The 21,152-nt window shown below is 46.5% G+C and overlaps 1 pseudogene; it reads left to right on the top strand.

Annotated features, from left to right (window-relative positions):
* The first annotated feature begins 864 nt into the window (after window positions 1-864).
* Window positions 865-20,496, top strand: LOC143773408 (putative Kunitz-type serine protease inhibitor; annotated as a pseudogene).
* The last annotated feature ends 656 nt before the right edge of the window (window positions 20,497-21,152 follow it).

Below are 21,152 nucleotides of genomic sequence, written 5' to 3'. Positions count from 1 at the left end.
GTGTATTATAATGAATTGATTGATTTTAACAGACAGTAGTAACAAGCTGGAGAAAATTTGACTTAAGAAATAAATTCCACACAGACATAATTTAAGCAGAGGTCCAGGACCATCACAGAAATGTAGGCCGGCCGGTAACAGCAGTTGACACCAATGCATTCATTTCTATACTGACGATACACACAAATAAAAACAAATTAAAGAAGTAGAGAAACGTGTTTAGAACTATGTATTGATTGTACATTCTATACATATATAATGTTCTACATGTGATGTTTATACAAGTGGTTTTCTCCCATTGTTCAAGAATCATGTGTATGGGTTCCGGACTCTTCGTCCTCTTAATACCATTGGCTTTAGCCGACACCGAGCTGCCTTGTGCCAGTTACGAGCTGGTAGAGGGGTTTGGTTTGGAGAATGTGGATCTTCCATCTCAGTTTGGGGTGAATGTGCTGGAGAACACTGAGGAGGTGACGCACGAACGGGTGTGCTGGAGCCGCTGCTGTGGCACTGAAGGCTGTGACCTGCTGTCATCCCCGTCGGGAGGTGCTTCCTGGCCAGTGTAACGTCAAAGGCTTTGAAATGTGCGAGCTGAGTGAGCAGGAGGATGCAAGGACCTACAGGAGACCGGACACTGGGGCGCAGTCCACACTGGATGATTTCTGCTTGCCACAAAAGGAAACCGGGCCGTGTCGGGCGCATTTTATCAGATAGTGTTACGACATTGAGCCAGAGACCTGCAAAAACTTCACCTACGGAGGCTGTCCTGTTAACCATGCCGGGGAAGGAAGAATGCATAAATAAATGTCAGGGTGTAATAGGGGTGCAGCACAAGGACACAGAACCCCCCAACGCAGTGAACCTATGCTGTCAGCTACAACTGTTCCAGAATACTACTCAGGGCCTGGTGTGACCGCTAACTGCAGAGCTGCTTTCCCTCGTTGGTATTATGAAGCGGAGTCAAAGTCCTGCAAGACGTTCATCTATGGCGGCTGTAGCGGCTCTACCAACAACCATATGTCTGAGCAGGACTGTATGGCCAAGTCTACTGCAGATGCACCAAAGCCAGAGCCTGTGAAAGTCCACTCTCCCAATAAAAGAGTACTGTGCTGCTCCCTCCTATACCGGACCGTGTCGCGCTACCTTCAAGCGATGGTACTATGACGCTTCTTCGGGCACATGCCAAACATTTGGCAGCTACAAATCCAAGAAAAATGGCTACATGACTGAGACGGAATGTAAGAATATGTTTTCAGGACACAGAAAATAATGATGATGATTTTGCAGACCACAGTGTCGTGTATCGCTCCCTTCATGCTGTGGTGTTGCCCATCCTTCTTGCCCTCCTTGCTGCCATTCTGATCGACGTCATGATCATGTTCTTTGTGAAGGTATCAGGAGACTGCAGGTTTCCGCACCATATGGAACCCCACTGATGACAAAGAGTGTGTCATGAACAGCGTGTACACTCTGTAGAGAGGAGAAATGGAGGGAAAGTACAAAACACTCCAGTTTATACCAAGGCCTTTAATAAAAATCCTATCCTACTGGTAAAAAAAAGAATCATGTGTATTTAAACTTTTCATTTTATGTTATTTACTGTATTACATTCTTTCAGCACAAAGTCTAGTTCTAACACTTTATTTCAAAGCTTTGCACACATACATTCCCTTAGATCCCCTACCCTAGAGCAATCAAAAAGAACATGACCATCCTGCTGACTAGTCCTGTGTGAAGTAGCAGCTTGTTTCCAGCCTTTTAGGTCTACACTGTGATGTGCACTGGAGAACCATGTGTATGGATGTCATGTCATGAAGACAAGATTCTGGCTGATATTTTAACTAAATAAATCTACATTGTTTTTCTTTTGTCTCCTATCTGCGCCGTGTTCAAATTCACTTTTAACATCACATTTTCAGCTTCCTAAGTATCAAAACATGTACTAAAATTAAAGTATTACTAACTAATTAGAATGATGGAATCTCCACATCATAGGACATAAATCTGGTCCTGCGTTTTGTAGAAAACAACAACAGGCATTTCAAACATGTATGAAAAGGACCTGTCACCAGGTCAAAAGTTGGCAGTTTTTGCTCATATTTTTTCCTGCTCACGGGATACCAAGTGTTTTTTGCTCACAGGATAATAATACAGAGCCAGGGATGCCACTAGGAATTTCGGGGCCCCATACTGACAAAATTTTTGGTGCCCCCTTGAGACACTGCCCAGGCTCTACTCCTCGAACTGTCCACAGCCCCACTGCTCTCTCATGGAAAAACTCCACTTCTCACTAATCACACATTAAGGCCAGGGTCACACTTGCGAGTTCAATGCGAGAAACTCGCACGAGTCTCTCGCATCAAGTCCCAGCACTGCTGCCGACACTCGAGACCGGAGCATGAGGCTGCATAGAAATACATGCAGCCGCAAACTCCAGTCCCGAGTGCCGACAGCAGTGCCGGGACTTGATGTGCGAGTTTCTCGCATTGAACTCGCAAGTGTGACCTAACAGTATCCATCACCAGATCACACATATAGCCAGCAGTTTTTGTTTTGGCCAAAAGATTTTTTAAGCCACCACCACAACAAGATAGACTCTTTTGACCGAGCACTACTCTACTCTATCCTATTAATCATTTGTTAAAATATCCAATACAATTTGGGTATACTTTTATTTATTTTTCAAGTTTTAAAATGACCAATAATATCACATACAAGGGACAAATACCACTGCACCATGACCAGACACAATATTACCACCACATAGAGACCTATAATACCACATACAAGGAACAAATACCACCACACCATGTCCAGACCACATATTACCACCACAGTGACCGAATAATATCACATACAAGGAACAAATACCACCACAGCATGTTCAGACCACATATTACCACCACATTGTGACCCCGTAATCTACTAGCCCCTCTCTGTCGCGGTATTCCTGTGACAGTCTTCATGTTTTTTCACCATCCCAAAAGAGCCAGTATATCCATATCCATATTACCCCTGACTGCGCCACCTCCTTCTGTTTGACCCCTGACTGCACCCCCTCCCCTGTATCACCCCTGCTAAACCCCCTTGCTCTGGAATCACCCTGACTGAGCCCCTCTACCCCTGTATTACCCCTGACTGCACCCCCTCCTCCTGTATCACCCCTGACCATCCCCTCCCTTGTATCACCCCTGCTGAATCCCCACCCTGAAGAGCCCCTATATTACCCCTGACTGCACCCCTCGTACTGTATCACCCCTGACTGCACCCCCTCCCCTGTATCACCCCTGCTGAATCCTCTGCCCTGGGAATCACCCTGACTGAGCCCTTCTACCCCTGTATTACCCCTGACTGCACCCCATCCTCCTGTATCACCCCTGACTGCACCCTCTCCCCCGTATCACCCCTGCTGAACCCCCTCACCCCGGATTCACCCTGACTAAGCCCCTCTACCCATGTATTACCCCTGACTGCACCCCTCCTCCTGTATTACCCCTGACTGCGCCACCTCCCCCTGTATCACCCTGACTGCGGCCACCTCACCTGTATCATCGACTGCACCACCTCCCCCTGTATTACCCTGACTGCGCCACCTCCCCCTGTATCACTGATTGCACCACCTCCCCCTGTATCACCCTGACTACGCCACCTCCCCCTGTATCACCAACTGCGCGACCTCCCCCTGTATCACCCTGACTGCGCCACCTCCCCCTGTATCACACTTACAGCGCCACCTTCCCCTGTATCACCCTGACTGTGCCACCTCCCTCTGTATCACTGACTGCACTACCTCCCCCTGTATCACCCGATTGACTGTGTCCCCTCCCCTGTATCACCCCTGACTGAGCCCCTCTCTCCCTTTGTCACCCCTGACTGACAGAGCCCCTTTCCCCCTGTATCCCCTGACTGACTGCATCCCCTCCCCCTGTATCACCCCTGATTGAGCCCCTCTCCTCCTGTATTACCCCTGACTGAGCTTCTCTCCCCCTGTATCACCCCTGACTGACTGCATCCCCTCCCCGTGTATCATTCCTGATTGGTCCCCTCTCCCCCTTATCACCCCTGACTAAAACTTTTGTTTCCCTGCTACTAACAAAATGAGGCACTTATGAGGCACATAAAACATTAAAGCCTTACAGGTGGCAGAGAGATTTCTGTAAAAAGTGTATGGAGGGATGTGAGAGAAAACTATTTCAATATTACTACAACGTCATACATAAGTGATCTAGGTCCCGTGTAGAATTGCAGGGACACAGGATGCAGTGATGAGCAGGGGGCAGAGCAAGAGTTAAAGGGTTTATTACAGGGGATACTCCACGCAGGGAGAGAAAGGGTTATGAGGGGAGTAAAATTGAATATTGTATCAGGGTAAGAACAAATGTTTATGAAACAGGTAAACTTATCAGTCTGATGGTTTCCGGGCTGTGGAAGCCTGAAATCCCACAGTGGCACTGCCAGTGGTGTTGGCATATGCAACAGATTAGGACTTATTATAAGTGAAAGGAGGACTTTATACTAACCAGACAGCAGATGGCGATAGTGTGTAAAGTTATATACTTGCTGTAATGTGGGGAGGGAAGCTCTCAATTGTTGGTTGTTTTTCTTACTTCCTGATTATTCATTCTTCTTCTTGAATGTGTTATGTGTCAGTGCACGGACTGTGTGACACTGAATTGTATCTCATGTTTATCCACTATGAAGTAAATACTGTTTACTCAAGATATCTTGCTGATTGAAGCTCTCGTAACTACAGCGGTGACTGCAAGAAGACGCACTCTGCAACAAGTGGCGCGTGAAGTCTCTAGCCTGATCCTGACGAAAGTTAATGCACTGTCTCCTGACGGATGACGGAAGTGGCTCTCCTAGGTGAGGTCCTGCGTTACCGGGGCGACGTGCGTGCTCAGAAATAGCCTGTGGTACCACTGGAGTGTGACTCAGTTCAGTGGCGGAGGCGGGGTGAAGCCACCCGGCTCTGTATGATACACCTGGTAACCCTTAGGCCGCATGCTCGTAGCAGTCAGCGGAACGGCGCGGGACAGATTCTCAGTCAGAGGAATAAGTGGGCACCCAGATCTACGTTCCTCACAGTCAGTGAGCACATGGGCTGGGGTGCTGCAGCGCGGACCTGGACAATCGCATTGCTTCACGGAGAGTGAATCAACCTTCTCCTGCTGCGCACTCTGTCTTCCCGCCAAGTCCCTCACTTTCCTGCGCACCGTCCCTTTTATCCCTGACATGCCCCCTACAGTCGAGTGCAAAGGTTTGTCCGGGACAGAAATCTTTCCCCCCAGCAACAATGGTGACAGCCCCAATAATTCCAGAATGAACACAAGATTGGTATTACCTGCCTGGTCCCTCTTCCTACACTCTCCCTCTCCTTTTGCTCCCAAGTCCACGGACGAGTGTTCCTGTAAAACGCGTTGGAAGTCTTCTTTTTCCTGGACAATTGCTGCCAAATAAATTGGCCCTGATTGTACCGATTGGGGGGTATTGTGGCTGTTGTTCATTCAGAGCGCCGTAAGTCAGAAGGAGTAGTTGAGTCGCCTTGGGTGGTCGAGTCAGGTTGCATACGTGAAGGTGGTAGCACGGCTGTTGCCACTGAGGCAGACTCATCGGGAACTTCAGGTACTTGATCCTCCCATAGATCTTCGGGTGGCCATTCAGGACTTTCATCCTCTTCGCAATCTACTACAACTGGTGAAGGTACTCTTCCACATGATCAGTGTTACGCCTCAGGGAGGTGAGCTAATTAGAGTGGACTGTTGTGTATCCGCTTTTTGGGCTCCCCTGGTGGTTGCTGGTGGTACTGGTGACTTGTTTGCACTTTGCTGCTTCTGTTCACCTGCTTCCATCAGCGTTTGGGAGTTTCCTATTTAGCCTTGCTCTCCAGTCATTTCCTTGCCGGTCATCATTGTAACCAGAGCCTTCGGTTGCATGTTCCTGCTACTAGTCTGCTGATCAGCTAAGTGGACTTTGTCCTTTTGTTTTGTATCTTTAGTCCAGTTTGCAGTTTTTGTAATTCTCTGTAGCTGGAAGCTCTTGCGGGCTGAAATTGCCACTCCTGTGTCATGAGTTGACACAGGAGTCTTAAAGTAATTTCAGGATGGTTTTTTGAAAGGGTTTTCAGTTGACCGTGAAGTCCTCTTTTGTATCCTTCTGCTATCTAGTAAGTGGACCTCTCTTTGCTAAATCTACTTTCATACTGTGTATGTCTTTTCCTCTTATTTCACCGTTATTACATGTGGGGGGCTGCTATCATCTTTTGGGGTATTTCCCTAGAGGTAAGCCAGGTCTGTTTCTTCCTCTACCAGGCTTAGTTAGTCCTCCGGCTGGCGCGTGGCATTTAGGAAGCCGTAGGTATGCTCCCTGGCTACTATTAGTTGTGTGGTAGATTTAGCTCACGGTCAACTCGAGTTTCCATCACCCGAGAGCTTGTTCGTTATTTATATGTTTCTTACGTTCCCTTGCCATTGGGAACCATGACAGTATGACCGGCCATGTGTTAAACTTATTGGCAGAAGAAAGGAGAGAAAAAGGAAGTCTGTAAATTTTTTTTTTTTTTTCTCTTTTTCCCTATGCTTGCTCCATAGTTGGATCAATTGTATTTCAGCTCTAATTAATGCCTTTGCCTTTCTCTCCTTATGGATCCTCAGAGTTTGGCTGCAGGTATAAATAATCTTGCTACGAAGGTTCAAAATTTACAAGATTTTGTTATGCATACTCCTATTTCTGAACCTAAAATCCCTACACCAGAGGTGTTTTCCGGAGATAGATTTCGGTTTCTGAATTTCAAATATAATTGTAAATTATTCCTTTCTCTCAGACCTCACTCCTCAGGAGATCCTGTCCAGCAGGTTAAGATTGTAATTTCCTTGCTGCGAGGTGACCCTCAAAATTGGGCATTTTCATTGGCACCAGGGGATCCTGCGTTGCTCAATGTGGATGCGTTTTTCCTGGCTTTAGGGTTGCTTTATGAGGAACCTAATTTGGAGATTCAAGCTGAAAAAGCTTTATTGCTCCATTCCCTGACAGCAAGCAAGCTTGAATGGTAACATATCATTCATTCTTTGAACTGAAATATCCTGCATGTCTATTGCTCCATTCCCTGACAGCAAGCAAGCTTGAATGGTAACATATCATTCATTCTTTGAACTGAAATATCCTGCATGTCTATTGCTCCATTCCCTGACAGCAAGCAAGCTTGAATGGTAACATATCATTCATTCTTTGAACTGAAATATCCTGCATGTCTATTGCTCCATTCCCTGACAGCAAGCAAGCTTGAATGGTAACATATCATTCATTCTTTGAACTGAAATATCCTGCATGTCTATTGCTCCATTCCCTGACAGCAAGCAAGCTTGAATGGTAACATATCATTCATTCTTTGAACTGAAATATCCTGCATGTCTATTGCTCCATTCCCTGACAGCAAGCAAGCTTGAATGGTAACATATCATTCATTCTTTGAACTGAAATATCCTGCATGTCTATTGCTCCATTCCCTGACAGCAAGCAAGCTTGAATGGTAACATATCATTCATTCTTTGAACTGAAATATCCTGCATGTCTATTGCTCCATTCCCTGACAGCAAGCAAGCTTGAATGGTATCAGAGTCCTTCTACCTTCGGCATTGATTCCTGCTTATATCTATATTTGTTAGTCAGCTTGTTATGCAATTGTTTTTGTTTCTAGATATTTCATTCTCTTCTGCTTGTCCTTATGCCAAGAGTTCGCATAACTGTTTTTCAAAGGGGTTTATGATCCATGTAGACCTGGACATTTGTTTATCTGATCACTACATTTATTGTGCCCTGCTGTCTCAATTGAGTTAGATTGGTTGGTAACGAGAGGGGGAAGACAAAAAAAAAAAAAAAAAAAAAGTGAGATCTAAGAGCTGGCCACCTATAAATGTAGATATAGCTTGGGGAAGCATTCATGCAGGGGGCATTCGTGCACTATTATTCGTGTACATTTTTTTTTTCAAAGTACTTTTTTTTCTAAGTATTCAGCAGTTATAACATGGCAGTTAGACAGGGCAGGAGACAGGTAAGACAATCTAAATCTATTCCCTATTCAGTTGGCACACAGCAAATACTCACCATATGTATCTGTATAATCTATATCCTGGCTGCTGCATTCACTCACATTCACCGCCCTTGCATAAACTCTTTAAACTCCATCCATATCGGCCCCTCTATCCTTGCCTCTCCTATGTATAGCACTCATGCTCTGTTCACATTGCTTAACAGCGCAGATCCATTCAGTCCCACCATCCAACACAAAAGACGCTCTCACAAATCACTTAACCATCTGCTCACTCTTTCTATCCTCCTTCTCCTAGTTGCTGGAGACATCTCTCCGAACCCCGGCCCCCCATGTTATAGCCAGTCAAACCTCCCAACTGCTACACCCAGAAACCCCTCTAACCTTATTAATATTCCATGCATGCCTTCTGTCTCTTTGAATTGTGCCCTTTGGAATTCTCGCTCTGTGTGTAATAAACTCTCCTTCATTCATGACTTCTTCCTTTCTAACTCTCTTAATCTCCTGGCTCTTACTGAAACCTGGATCCAGCAGTCAGACACCACCGCTGCTGCTGCTCTCTCATTTGGTGGACTACACTTTTCTCATACCCCAAGATCAGACAACAGAGCAGGTGGAGGCGTTGGTCTGCTCCTTTCACCCAAATGTACCTTCCAAGTTATCCCCCAAGTACCCTCACTTGTATTCCCTTCCTTTGAGGTCCATGCTGTCAGACTCTACGTCCCCTTCTCCATGCGAGTGGCGGTGGTGTATCGTCCTCCCGGCCCCTCTCACCAGTTCCTGGATCATTTTGCCACCTGGCTTCCACACTTTCTCTCTTATGACACCCCCACCCTCATCATGGGTGATTTCAATATCCCAATTGCTTCTCCCCTCTCCCCATCTGCTTCTCACCTTTTATCTCTAACCTCCTCTTTCGGCCTCTCGCAGCATACTAACTCTCCAACACATGATGATGGAAACTCCCTTGATTTGGTCTTCTCCCGGCTTTGCTCACTGGATGATTTCACAAACTCCCCTCTCCCGCTCTCTGACCACAACCTTCTTTCATTCTCTATCAAGAACTGCCATCCCGCTCAGGTCACCCCCACTTTCCACACTTATAGAAACATACAGGCCATTAACACCCAGAAACTTATGAAGAACTTGCAGTCTTCATTGGCCCCAATCTCCTCCATCTCTTGTCCTGATTCTGCTCTGAAGCATTACAATGAAACCATGCAAAGTGCCCTGGAAGAAGCTGCACCTCCTATACATAGAACAACTCGGCACAGACGGCGACAACCGTGGCACACGCTGCAAACACGTTTCCTGCAGCGGTGCTCCAGGTGCGCCGAACGTCTGTGGAGAAAATCTAATCTGCCCGAAGATTTCATCCATTATAAGTTCATGTTAAAAACATACAACTCTGCCCTTCACCTCTCCAAACAAACCTATTTCAACACCCTCATCACCTCGCTGTCCAATAACCCTAAACGTCTCTTCGACACCTTCCAGTCCCTACTCAACCCAAGAGAGCAGGCCCCAACCACAGATCTCCGCGCTGACGATCTGGCCAATTACTTCAAAGAAAAAATTGACCACATTCGACAGGAAATCATTTCCCAATCTCTTCATACCAAGCACTGTCCTCCCTCCCCCACTGCATCTAGTTCACTCTCTGACTTTGAACCAGTTACAGAAGAAGAAGTAAGCAGGCTCCTTGCATCTTCTCGCCCGACCACTTGCACCAGCGACCCCATTCCGTCGCATCTCCTCCAGTCCCTTTCCCCGGCTGTCACCTCTCACCTAACAAAAATATTCAACCTTTCCCTCACTTCCGGTATTTTTCCCTCCTCATTTAAGCATGCCATCATACATCCACTACTTAAAAAGCCCTCCCTCGATCAAAATTGTGCCGCTAATTATAGACCTGTCTCTAATCTTCCCTTCATCTCTAAACTCCTGGAACGCCTGGTCCACTCCCGTCTTACCCGCTATCTCTCAGATAATTCTCTTCTCGACCCTCTTCAATCTGGTTTCCGCTCTTTACACTCTACTGAAACTGCCCTCACTAAAGTCTCTAATGACCTACTAACAGCTAAATCTAATGGTCACTATTCCATGCTAATTCTCTTGGATCTCTCCGCAGCATTCGACACTGTGGATCATCAGCTCCTCCTCACTATGCTCCGCTCCATCGGCCTCAAGGACACCGTTCTCTCTTGGTTCTCCTCCTATCTCTCTGGCCGATCCTTCACTGTTTGTTTTGCTGGTTCCTCCTCCTCTCACCTTCCCCTTACTGTTGGGGTTCCTCAAGGATCAGTCCTAGGCCCCCTCCTCTTCTCTTTGTATACTGCCCCTATTGGACAAACAATCAGTAGATTTGGTTTCCAGTACCATCTCTATGCTGACGACACCCAATTATATACCTCTTCTCCTGTTATCACGCCGACCTTTTTAGAAAACACCAGTGATTGTCTTACCGCTGTCTCTAACATCATGTCCTCCCTCTATCTGAAACTGAACCTGTCAAAAACTGAACTCCTCGTGTTCTCTCCCTCTACAAACCTACCTTTGCCTGACATTGCCATCTCTGTGTGCGGTTCCACCATTACTCCAAAGCAACATGCCCGCTGCCTTGGAGTCATCCTTGATTCCGAGCTTTCATTCACCCCCCACATCCGATCACTGGCTCGCTCTTCTTATCTGCATCTCAAAAACATTTCCAGAATTCGCCCTTTTCTTACTTTCAACTCTGCAAAAACTCTTACTGTCTCACTTATTCATTCTCGTCTGGACTATTGTAACTCTCTACTAATTGGCCTCCCTCTTACCAAACTCTCCCCACTCCAATCTGTCCTGAATGCTGCTGCCAGAATCATACTCCTCGCCAACCGTTACACCGATGCCTCTACCTTGTGCCAGTCATTACACTGGCTACCCATCCAATCCAGAATCCAGTACAAAACTACTACCCTCATCCACAAAGCACTCCATGGCTCAGCACCACCCTACATCTCCTCTCTGGTCTCAGTCTACCAACCTACCCGTGCCCTCCGCTCTGCTAATGACCTCAGGTTAGCATCCTCAATAATCAGAACCTCCCACTCCCGTCTCCAAGACTTTACACGTGCGGCGCCGATTCTTTGGAATGCACTACCTAGGTTAATACAATTAATCCCCAATCCCCACAGTTTTAAGCGTGCCCTAAAAACTCATTTGTTCAGATTGGCCTACCGCCTCAACGCATTAACCTAACTATCCCTGTGTGGCCTATTAATAAAAAAACAACAACATAATCACGTTCCTCCATCATGTTCTCATACACTTTATGCAGTTAATAGCCTCTGTGTCTGTACTGTTACATACTTAGGCAGTTAACTGGTTCATGCAGCTTTACATGAACACCCGAGCCTTACACTATGGCTGGTCCAAACAACTAAAGCAATTGTTACCATCCACCTCTCGTGTCTCCCCTTTTCCTCATAGATTGTAAGCTTGTGAGCAGGGCCCTCATTCCTACTGGTATCTGTTTTGAACTGTGATTTCTGTTATGCTGTAATGTCTATTGTCTGTATAAGTCCCCTCTATAAGTTGTAAAGCGCTGCGGAATATGTTGGCGCTATATAAATAAAATTATTATTATTATTATTATTATTATTATTATTGATAGCCCTATCTCAAGGGCAAGATGAAGCTGAGATATACTGCCAAAAATTTCGTAAATGGTCTGTGCTTACTCAGTGGAATGAGTGCGCCTTAGCGGCAAATTTCAGAGAGGGCCTTTCTGATGCCGTTAAAGATGTTATGGTCGGGTTCCCTGCGCCTACAGGTCTGAATGAGTCCATGACAATGGCAATTCAGATTGATCGGCGTTTGCGGGAGCGCAAACCCGTGCACCATTTGGCGGTATCTTCTGAAGAGATGCCAGAGAAAATGCAATGTGACAGAATTATGTCCAGAAGCGAGCGGCAGAATTATAGGCGTAAAAATGGGTTATGCTTCTATTGTGGTGATTCTGCTCATGTTATATCGGCATGCTCTAAACGTACTAGGAAGGTTGACAAGTCTATTTCAATTGGCACTTTACAGTCCAAATTTATTTTGTCTGTAACCTTGATTTGTTCATTATCAGTTATTACCGTGGATGCCTATGTGGACTCTGGCGCCGCTCTGAGTCTTATGGACTGGTCCTTTGCCAGGCGCTGTGGGTTTGATTTAGAGCCTCTGGAAGTCCCTATACCTCTGAAGGGTATTGATTGTACACCTTTGGCTTGTAATAAACCACAGTTCTGGACGCAAGTGACTATGCGTATGACTCCAGACCATCAGGAGGTGATTCGCTTCCTTGTGTTGTACAATTTACATGATGTTTTGGTGCTTGGATTACCATGGTTACAGTCTCATAACCCAGTCCTTGACTGGAAAGCTATGTCTGTGTTAAGCTGGGGATGTCGGGGGGCTCATGGGGACACTCCTATGGTGCCCATTTCGTCATCTATTCCATCTGAGATTCCGGCATTTTTGTCTGATTATCGTGATGTTTTTGAAGAGCCTAAGATTGGTTTACTCCCTCCTCACAGGGATTGTGATTGCGCCATAGATCTGATTCCTGGCAGTAAATTTCCAAAGGGTCGTTTGTTTAACCTGTCTGTACCTGAACATGCTGCTATGCGCGAGTATATTAAGGAGTCCCTGGAAAAGGGACATATTCGTCCTTCTTCATCACCTTTAGGAGCCGGTTTTTTCTTTGTCTCTAAAAAGGATGGCTCTCTGAGGCCTTGTATTGATTATCGACTCCTGAATAAAATTACAGTCAAATATCAGTATCCGTTGCCTTTGCTGACTGATTTGTTTGCTCGCATAAGGGGGGCTAAGTGGTTCTCTAAGATTGATCTTCGTGGGGCGTATAATTTGGTGCGGATTAAGCAGGGGGATGAGTGGAAAACCGCATTTAATACGCCTGAGGGCCATTTTGAGTATTTGGTAATGCCTTTCGGCCTTTCTAATGCACCTTCTGTCTTTCAGTCCTTAATGCATGATATTTTCCGTGAATATTTGGATAAATTTATGATAGTGTACTTGGATGATATTTTGATTTTTTCTGATGACTGGGAGTCTCATGTTCAGCAGGTCAGGAGGGTTTTTCAGGTTTTGCGGGAGAATTCTTTGTGTGTAAAGGGTTCAAAGTGTGTTTTTGGGGTTCAAAAAATTTCCTTTTTGGGGTACATTTTTTCCCCTTCTTCTATTGAGATGGACCCTGTCAAGGTTCGGGCTATTTACGACTGGACGCAGCCTACTTCTCTGAAGAGTCTCCAGAAATTCTTGGGCTTTGCTAATTTTTATCGTCGATTTATAGCTGGTTTTTCTGGCGTTGCTAAACCTCTGACGGATTTGACTAAAAAGGGTGCTGATGTTGCCAATTGGTCCCCTGCTGCCGTGGAGGCCTTTCGGGAGCTTAAGCACCGCTTTTTGTCTGCCCCTGTGTTGCGCCAGCCTGATGTTTCCCTTCCCTTTCAGGTTGAGGTCGATGCTTCCGAGATTGGAGCGGGGGCGGTTTTGTCGCAGAAAAGTTCCGACTGCTCAGTGATGAGACCTTGTGCGTTCTTTTCGCGAAAATTTTCGGCCGCCGAGCGAAACTATGATGTTGGTAATCAGGAGCTTTTGGCCATGAAGTGGGCATTTGAGGAGTGGCGTCATTGGCTTGAGGGTGCCAAACATCAGGTGGTAGTTTTGACTGATCACAAGAATTTAATTTATTTGGAGTCTGCCAGGCGCCTGAATCCTAGACAGGCACGTTGGTCGTTGTTCTTTTCCCGGTTTAATTTTGTGGTCTCGTACTTACCGGGTTCTAGGAATGTGAAGGCAGATGCTCTTTCTAGGAGTTTTGAGCCTGACTCTCCTGGGAATTCTGAACCTGCTGGTGTCCTTAAGGATGGAGTGGTTTTGTCTGCTGTCTCTCCTGATTTGCGACGTGCTTTGCAAGAATTTCAGGCGGATAGACCTGATCGTTGTCCGTCTGGTAGACTGTTTGTTCCTGACGAGTGGACCACTAGAGTCATCTCGGAAGTTCATTCTTCTACTCTGGCAGGTCATCCGGGTATTTTTGGCACCAGAGATTTGGTGGCTAGATCCTTCTGGTGGCCTTCCCTGTCTCGAGATGTGCGTGTTTTTGTGCAGTCTTGCGATGTGTGTGCTCGGGCCAAGCCTTGTTGTTCTAGGGCTAGTGGGTTGTTGTTGCCCTTGCCTATTCCGAAGAGGCCTTGGACGCACATCTCTATGGACTTTATCTCGGACCTCCCTGTTTCTCAGAAGATGTCTGTCATCTGGGTGGTGTGTGACCGTTTTTCTAAAATGGTTCATTTGGTGCCATTGCCTAAGTTGCCTTCCTCATCTGAGTTGGTCCCTCTGTTTTTTCAAAATGTGTTTCGCCTGCATGGTATTCCGGAAAACATTGTTTCTGATAGGGGTACCCAGTTCGTGTCTAGATTTTGGCGGGAGTCTGTGCCAGGTTGGGCATTGATTTGTCTTTTTCGTCTGCATTCCATCCTCAGACCAATGGCCAGACGGAACGAACTAATCAAACTTTGGAGACTTATTTGAGGTGTTTTGTGTCTGCGGATCAGGATGATTGGGTTGCCTTTCTGCCGTTGGCGGAGTTTGCTCTTAATAATCGGGCTAGTTCTGCCACTTTGGTTTCTCCTTTCTTTTGCAATTCAGGGTTTCATCCGCGTTTTTCATCTGGTCAGGTTGAATCTTCGGATTGTCCTGGAGTGGATGCGGTAGTGGATCGGTTGCATCAGATTTGGGGACAAGTGGTGGATAATTTGGAATTGTCCCAGGAGAGGACTCAGCAGTTTGCTAACCGCCGTCGTCGTGTTGGCCCCCACCTTCGTGTTGGGGACTTGGTGTGGTTGTCTTCCCGTTTTGTCCCTATGAGGGTTTCTTCTCCTAAATTTAAGCCTCGGTTCATCGGTCCTTATAGGATTTTGGAGATTCTTAACCCTGTCTCCTTTCGTTTGGACCTCCCGGCATCTTTCGCTATCCATAATGTGTTCCATCGGTCGCTGTTGCGGAGATATGAGGTACCGGTGGTTCCTTCTACTGAACCTCCTGCTCCTGTGCTGGTGGAGGGTGAATTGGAGTACGTGGTAGAAAAGATCTTGGACTCCCGTATTTCCAGACGGAGACTTCAATATCTGGTTAAATGGAAGGGCTATGGTCAGGAAGATAATTCTTGGGTAACTGCCTCTGATGTTCATGCCTCGGATTTGGTTCGTGCCTTTCATAGGGCTCATCCAGATCGCCCTGGCGGTTCTTGTGAGGGTTCGGTGCCCCCTCCTTAAGGGGAGGGTACTGTTGTGTATCCGCTTTTTGGGCTCCCCTGGTGGTTGCTGGTGGTACTGGTGACTTGTTTGCACTTTGCTGCTTCTGTTCACCTGCTTCCATCAGCGTTTGGGAGTTTCCTATTTAGCCTTGCTCTCCAGTCATTTCCTTGCCGGTCATCATTGTAACCAGAGCTTTCGGTTGCATGTTCCTGCTACTAGTCTGCTGATCAGCTAAGTGGACTTTGTCCTTTTGTTTTGTATCTTTAGTCCAGTTTGCAGTTTTTGTAATTCTCTGTAGCTGGAAGCTCTTGCGGGCTGAAATTGCCACTCCTGTGTCATGAGTTGACACAGGAGTCTTAAAGTAATTTCAGGATGGTTTTTGAAAGGGTTTTCAGTTGACCGTGAAGTCCTCTTTTGTATCCTTCTGCTATCTAGTAAGTGGACCTCTCTTTGCTAAATCTACTTTCATACTGTGTATGTCTTTTCCTCTTATTTCACCGTTATTACATGTGGGGGGCTGCTATCATCTTTTGGGGTATTTCCCTAGAGGTAAGCCAGGTCTGTTTCTTCCTCTACCAGGCTTAGTTAGTCCTCCGGCTGGCGCGTGGCATTTAGGAAGCCGTAGGTATGCTCCCTGGCTACTATTAGTTGTGTGGTAGATTTAGCTCACGGTCAACTCGAGTTTCCATCACCCGAGAGCTCGTTCGTTATTTATATGTTTCTTACGTTCCCTTGCCATTGGGAACCATGACAGTGGACCCTCTTCACTGTGGAACCGACCCTACCCTTGGCGAGCTGACCTGATGAGGACTGACCTCTATACAGGGACAGTCAGGGGAAAGCCCAGAGGTCTCTAATACCACAGCAGCAGATACCAAGAGGGGCGGCTCATAGGGAAGTGGGGAATGAGACGAGGAGGATCCGTGAGGAGATGGACGAGAAGGAGATACAGGAACCAGGGACGTGGACCCAGAAGGGAAAGGACAGGACTCCAGATAGGCGCCAGAGGCTGGCATTATGGAGAAAAGCAGAGTTTTAGTGGGAAGAACTACATGCAGAGGGCGCAGCGCACGGAGAGACAAAATGGGTTACTAAGCAGGAACCCTAAATTATAATCAGACACCTCCTCTAAAAGGAGGCAGCCTAATATACCCCATACCTTACTCCGATTGGCTGAATGGCTCCTGGGTCAGGACCCCTAGAAATCATAGTAAGACATCGATGCACGCGGCCGCGCTCTAAGAGACCCAGGGTGCATGCGCAGGTGCTGGAGACTCACTGCAGAGCGTGCGACCGGAAGCGGAGGAGAAGCGTGGCAGGACCAGGCAGGAACAGCATGCCGGGGTGCCAGCATCACAATGGAAAACAGAGTGGCAGCAGTGGGGACCTGAGCAGCAGCAGCGGATAAGCAAGCAAAAGCAGCGGGGACCCGAGCAGCAGCAGCGGAGGACCGAGCAGCGGACCAGGCAGCGGCGGTAATAATCAGAATCCTTTGACAGACAGGGCCGAAGCATATTCTTGTGAACTATACAAGTGGTGTTCTCTTAACCCTTCAGGCTGAATTTTGTAAACGGGCCCTTCAGAGCTGATTCGCCGTTTCACCCAAAATGGGTTTCTTTCACACCGATTTTCTAGTTTGTCTCGAGGACATTTTTCTCAAACTAGTACATGGTCCCCAGCTTGGAGATCTGTCCCCCGCAGCGGAGTTTTTTCTGCATGCTCGAGTTCCTGGAATCAGGTCTGCACTAGGCGATGCAAAGTCTGTAAACGATGGCGATATTCTCGAACCCAGGTGGACACCCCCATCCGTGGGTAGACCTCCTCTGGATCCAGCTCCAGCTCGGTGATCTCTTTCCCTGAACGACCAAATAGCAAGGTATATGGAGTTTAACCGGTAGTTTTTTTGTGCGGTTGTTGTACACCCATACTAACTCAGCTACGAACTCTGGTCATCGGGCCTTCCGGTCTTCTTCCAGTGTTCTCAGCATTTGGATTAGGGTGCGGTTGAACCGTTCACAGGCTCCATTTCCCTGAGGATGGTATGGCATGGTGCGAGACTTCTCGATCTGGTACAGACGGTGTAATTCTTCCACCACTTTCCCCAGAAAACAAGCCCCCTGGTCAGAATGAATTCACTTTGGGCAGCCGTATACTTGAATTAACTTTTTACAGATGGCATGGGAGGTGGATTCAGCAGTCTCATCACTTGTTGGGGTCACGACAACGAACTTCGTGAAGTGGTCCGTCATTACCAAACAATGCTCGTATCCTTGATGAGCCGGCCCAATAGTCAGGTAGTCTATCATTAGATCAGACAACAGAGCAGGTGGAGGCGTTGGTATGCTCCTATCACCCAAATGTACCTTTCAGGTTATCCCCCAAGTACCCTCCCTTGTCTTCCCTTCCTTTGAAGTCCATGCTGTCAGACTCTACAACCCCTTCTCCATGCGAGTGGCATTGGTGTATCGTCCTCCCGGCCCCTCTCATCAGTTCCTGGATCACTTTGCCACCTGACTTCCACACTTTCTCTCCTGTGACATCCCACCCTCATCTTGGGTGACTTCAACATCCCCATTGCTTTTCCCCTCTCCCCATCTGCTTCTCACCTTTTATCTGTAACCTCTTCTTTCGGCCTCTCGCAGCATACTAACTCTCCAACGCATGAAGACGGAAACTCCCTCGACTAGGTCTTCTCCCGGCTTTGCTCAGTGGACGATTTCACAAACTCCCCTCTCCCGCTCTCTGACCACCACCTTCTTTCATTCTCTATCAAGAACTGCCAGCCCACTCAGGTCACCCCCACTTTCCACACTTACAGAAACATACAGGGCATTAACACCCAGAATCTTATGCAGAGCTTGCAGTCCTCATTGGCCCCTATCTCCTCCATCTCATGTCCTGATTCTGCACTGAAGCATTACAATGAAACCCTCCAAAGTGCCCTGGATGAAATTGCACCTCCTATACATAGAACAACTTGGCACAGACGGCGACAACCGTGGCACATGCTGTAAACACATTTCCTACAGCGGTGCTCCAGGTGCGCCGAACGTCTGTGGAGAAAATTTAATCTACCCGAAGATTTCATTCATTATAAGTTTATGCTTAAAACATACAACTCTGCCCTTCACCTCTCCAAACAAACCTATTTTAACACCCTCATCACCATGCATGACATTATACCTGAGGAAGACTCCAAGAAGTCGAAACCGGTTGTATTTTAGTTTGAAATAAAAATCATCCTTGAATCAGAATATCGAGTTCCATCATCATCCTTCAGGAGCGCATATTGCTGGGAAAAACATTCACAAAGAGCTAAATCTAATGGTCACTACTCCATGCTAATTCTCTTGGATCTCTCTGCAGCATTTGATACTGTGAATCATCAACTCCTCCTCACTATGCTCCGCTCCATCGGCCTCAAGGACACCGTTCTCTCCTGGTTCTCCTCCTATCTCTCTGACCGCTCCTTCACTGTATCTTTTGCTGGTTCCTCCTCCACTCACCTTCCCCTTATTGTTGGGGTTCCTCAAGGATCAGTCCTAGGCCCCCTCCTCTTCTCTTTGTATACTGCCCCTATTGGACAAACAATCAGTAGATTTGGTTTCCAGTACCATCTCTATGCTGATGACACCCAATTATACATTTCTTGTCCTGATATCACGCCTGCCTTTTTAGAAAACACCAGTGATTGTCTTACCGCTGTCTCTAACATCATGTCCTCCCACTATCTGAAACTGAACCTGTCAAAAACTGAACTCCTCGTGTTCTCTCCCTCTACTAACCTACCTTTGTCTAACATTGCCATCTCCGTGTGTGGTTCCACCATTACTCCCAAGCAACATGCCTGCTTGCCTTGGGGTCATCCTTGATTCTGAGCTTTCCTTCACCCCCCACATCCGATCATTGGCTCGCTCTTCTTATCTGCATCTCAAAAACATTTCTAGAATTCGCCCTTTTCTTACTTTCGACACTGCAAAAACTCTTACTGTTTCACTCATTCATTCTCGTCTGGACTATTGTAACTCTCTCTTAATTGGCCTCCCTCTTACCAAACTCTGCCCGCTCCAATCTGTCCTGAATGCTGCTGCCAGGATTATATTCCTCACCAATCGTTACACCGATGCCTCCACCCTGTGCCAATCATTACACTGGTTACCCATCCACTCAAGAATCCAGTACAAAACTATTACCCTCATCCACAAAGCACTCCATGGCTCAGCACCAACCTACATCTCCTCCCTGGTCTCAGTCTACCACCCTACCCGTGCTCTCTGTTCTGCTAATGACCTGAGGTTAGCATCCTCAATAATCAAAACCTCCCACTCCCGTCTCCAAGACTTTTCACGTGCTTCGCCAATTCTTTCAAATACACTACCAAGTTAATAAGATTAATCTCCAATCCCCACAGTTTTAAGCATGCCCTAAAAATGCATTTGTCCAGACTGGCCCATTAAAAAAACAAAAACAAACTTAAACCTTAATCAGGTTCCTCACATCATGTTCTCATACATTTCATGCAGTTAGTAGCCCTCTATGTCTGTAATGTTACATACTTAGGCTGTTAACTGGTTCATGCAGCTTTACATGAACACCCGATCCTTACACTATGGCTGGTCCGAACAACGAAAGCAATTGTTACCATCCACCTCTCATGTTTCCCTTTTTCCTATAGATTGTAAGCTTGCGAGCAGGGCCCTCACTCCTATTGGTATCTATTTTGAACTGTGATTTTTGTTATGCTGTAATGTCTATTGTCTGTACAAATCCCCTCTATAATTTGTAAAGCGCTGCGGAATATGTTGGCGCTATATAAATAAAATTATAATTATTATTATTATTATGAGCAGGAGCAGTCTAGTGGAAATGATTCTTCCCAGAGTCCTCGGCCTAAAGTTGCTGAGGAGGAAAGACGGGGTGTAAGTAATCTTTATCAGATTTGTAATTGAATTTGTTTTCAGTTTTACGTACAACTTTTTTTTTTTTGTATTTCATCTGCAGGTTCCACAACGTGAGGAAGGACAACCAGATATCGATAGAGACGTCCTTATTCGAGCTGTGCAAGAGCGAGCAGCGTTGTGGGACCCCCGTGAGCTGAATCATTCTGACTCAGCCTTGATCCGACGACTCTGTGTGTGAAGTGGACAGATCGCTGTTGGATGATTGGGACCATGCAAGGCCACAAGTCAGAAAGGATTTTCTTAAGTATTGCAATGTGGTCTTTTACGCGTCGGTTTTGCTGTAAATGTTGGTGTCTTTTTACAAAAAATTTTTTTTCTTCCCCCTTCACAGTGAAGAGAGTAAAAGTACGTTGGCATTCGATGAAGAATCGCTTCCATAAGGATATGAGAAGAAATTCAGGTTTGAAGTGATGCTGCTCAAAAAGTCAGAAAATATAAGTACCATCAGTGGCTTTTTTTTTTTTAGGCCTACGCTTGCTCAGCGAACGTGAGTATCTTTTGTGTTTTCTTACTATTATTTAAACTTTTAATTTTTTTTTTTTACTAATGTTTTTCATTGATTTTCCACACAGAACCTGGTGCAGCACCACAGAACCTGGATCGTGCTCTGTTGGAGCGGCCCCTCATCGACCAGCCAATGAACAGGCCCAGTCGCAATCATCCACCAGCAATGGAGCTGCTCGCCAATGGCAGAGGACCTGGGAGAGGTCAGTCATGCCCGAGTTTATTCATTTAAGCTCCGTCTTCCAGGCTGGGATGAAGGCGGTTGTAGAAAGTCTGGATAGTGGGCTCACTCACAAGAACACACTTTTCCAGGACGCGCACAGATGCCTT

Source organism: Ranitomeya variabilis, chromosome 5 (assembly GCF_051348905.1).
Source record: "Ranitomeya variabilis isolate aRanVar5 chromosome 5, aRanVar5.hap1, whole genome shotgun sequence".
In the NCBI taxonomy this organism is placed as follows: domain Eukaryota; kingdom Metazoa; phylum Chordata; class Amphibia; order Anura; family Dendrobatidae; genus Ranitomeya; species Ranitomeya variabilis.
This window is presented reverse-complemented; position numbering and strand designations above follow the sequence as displayed.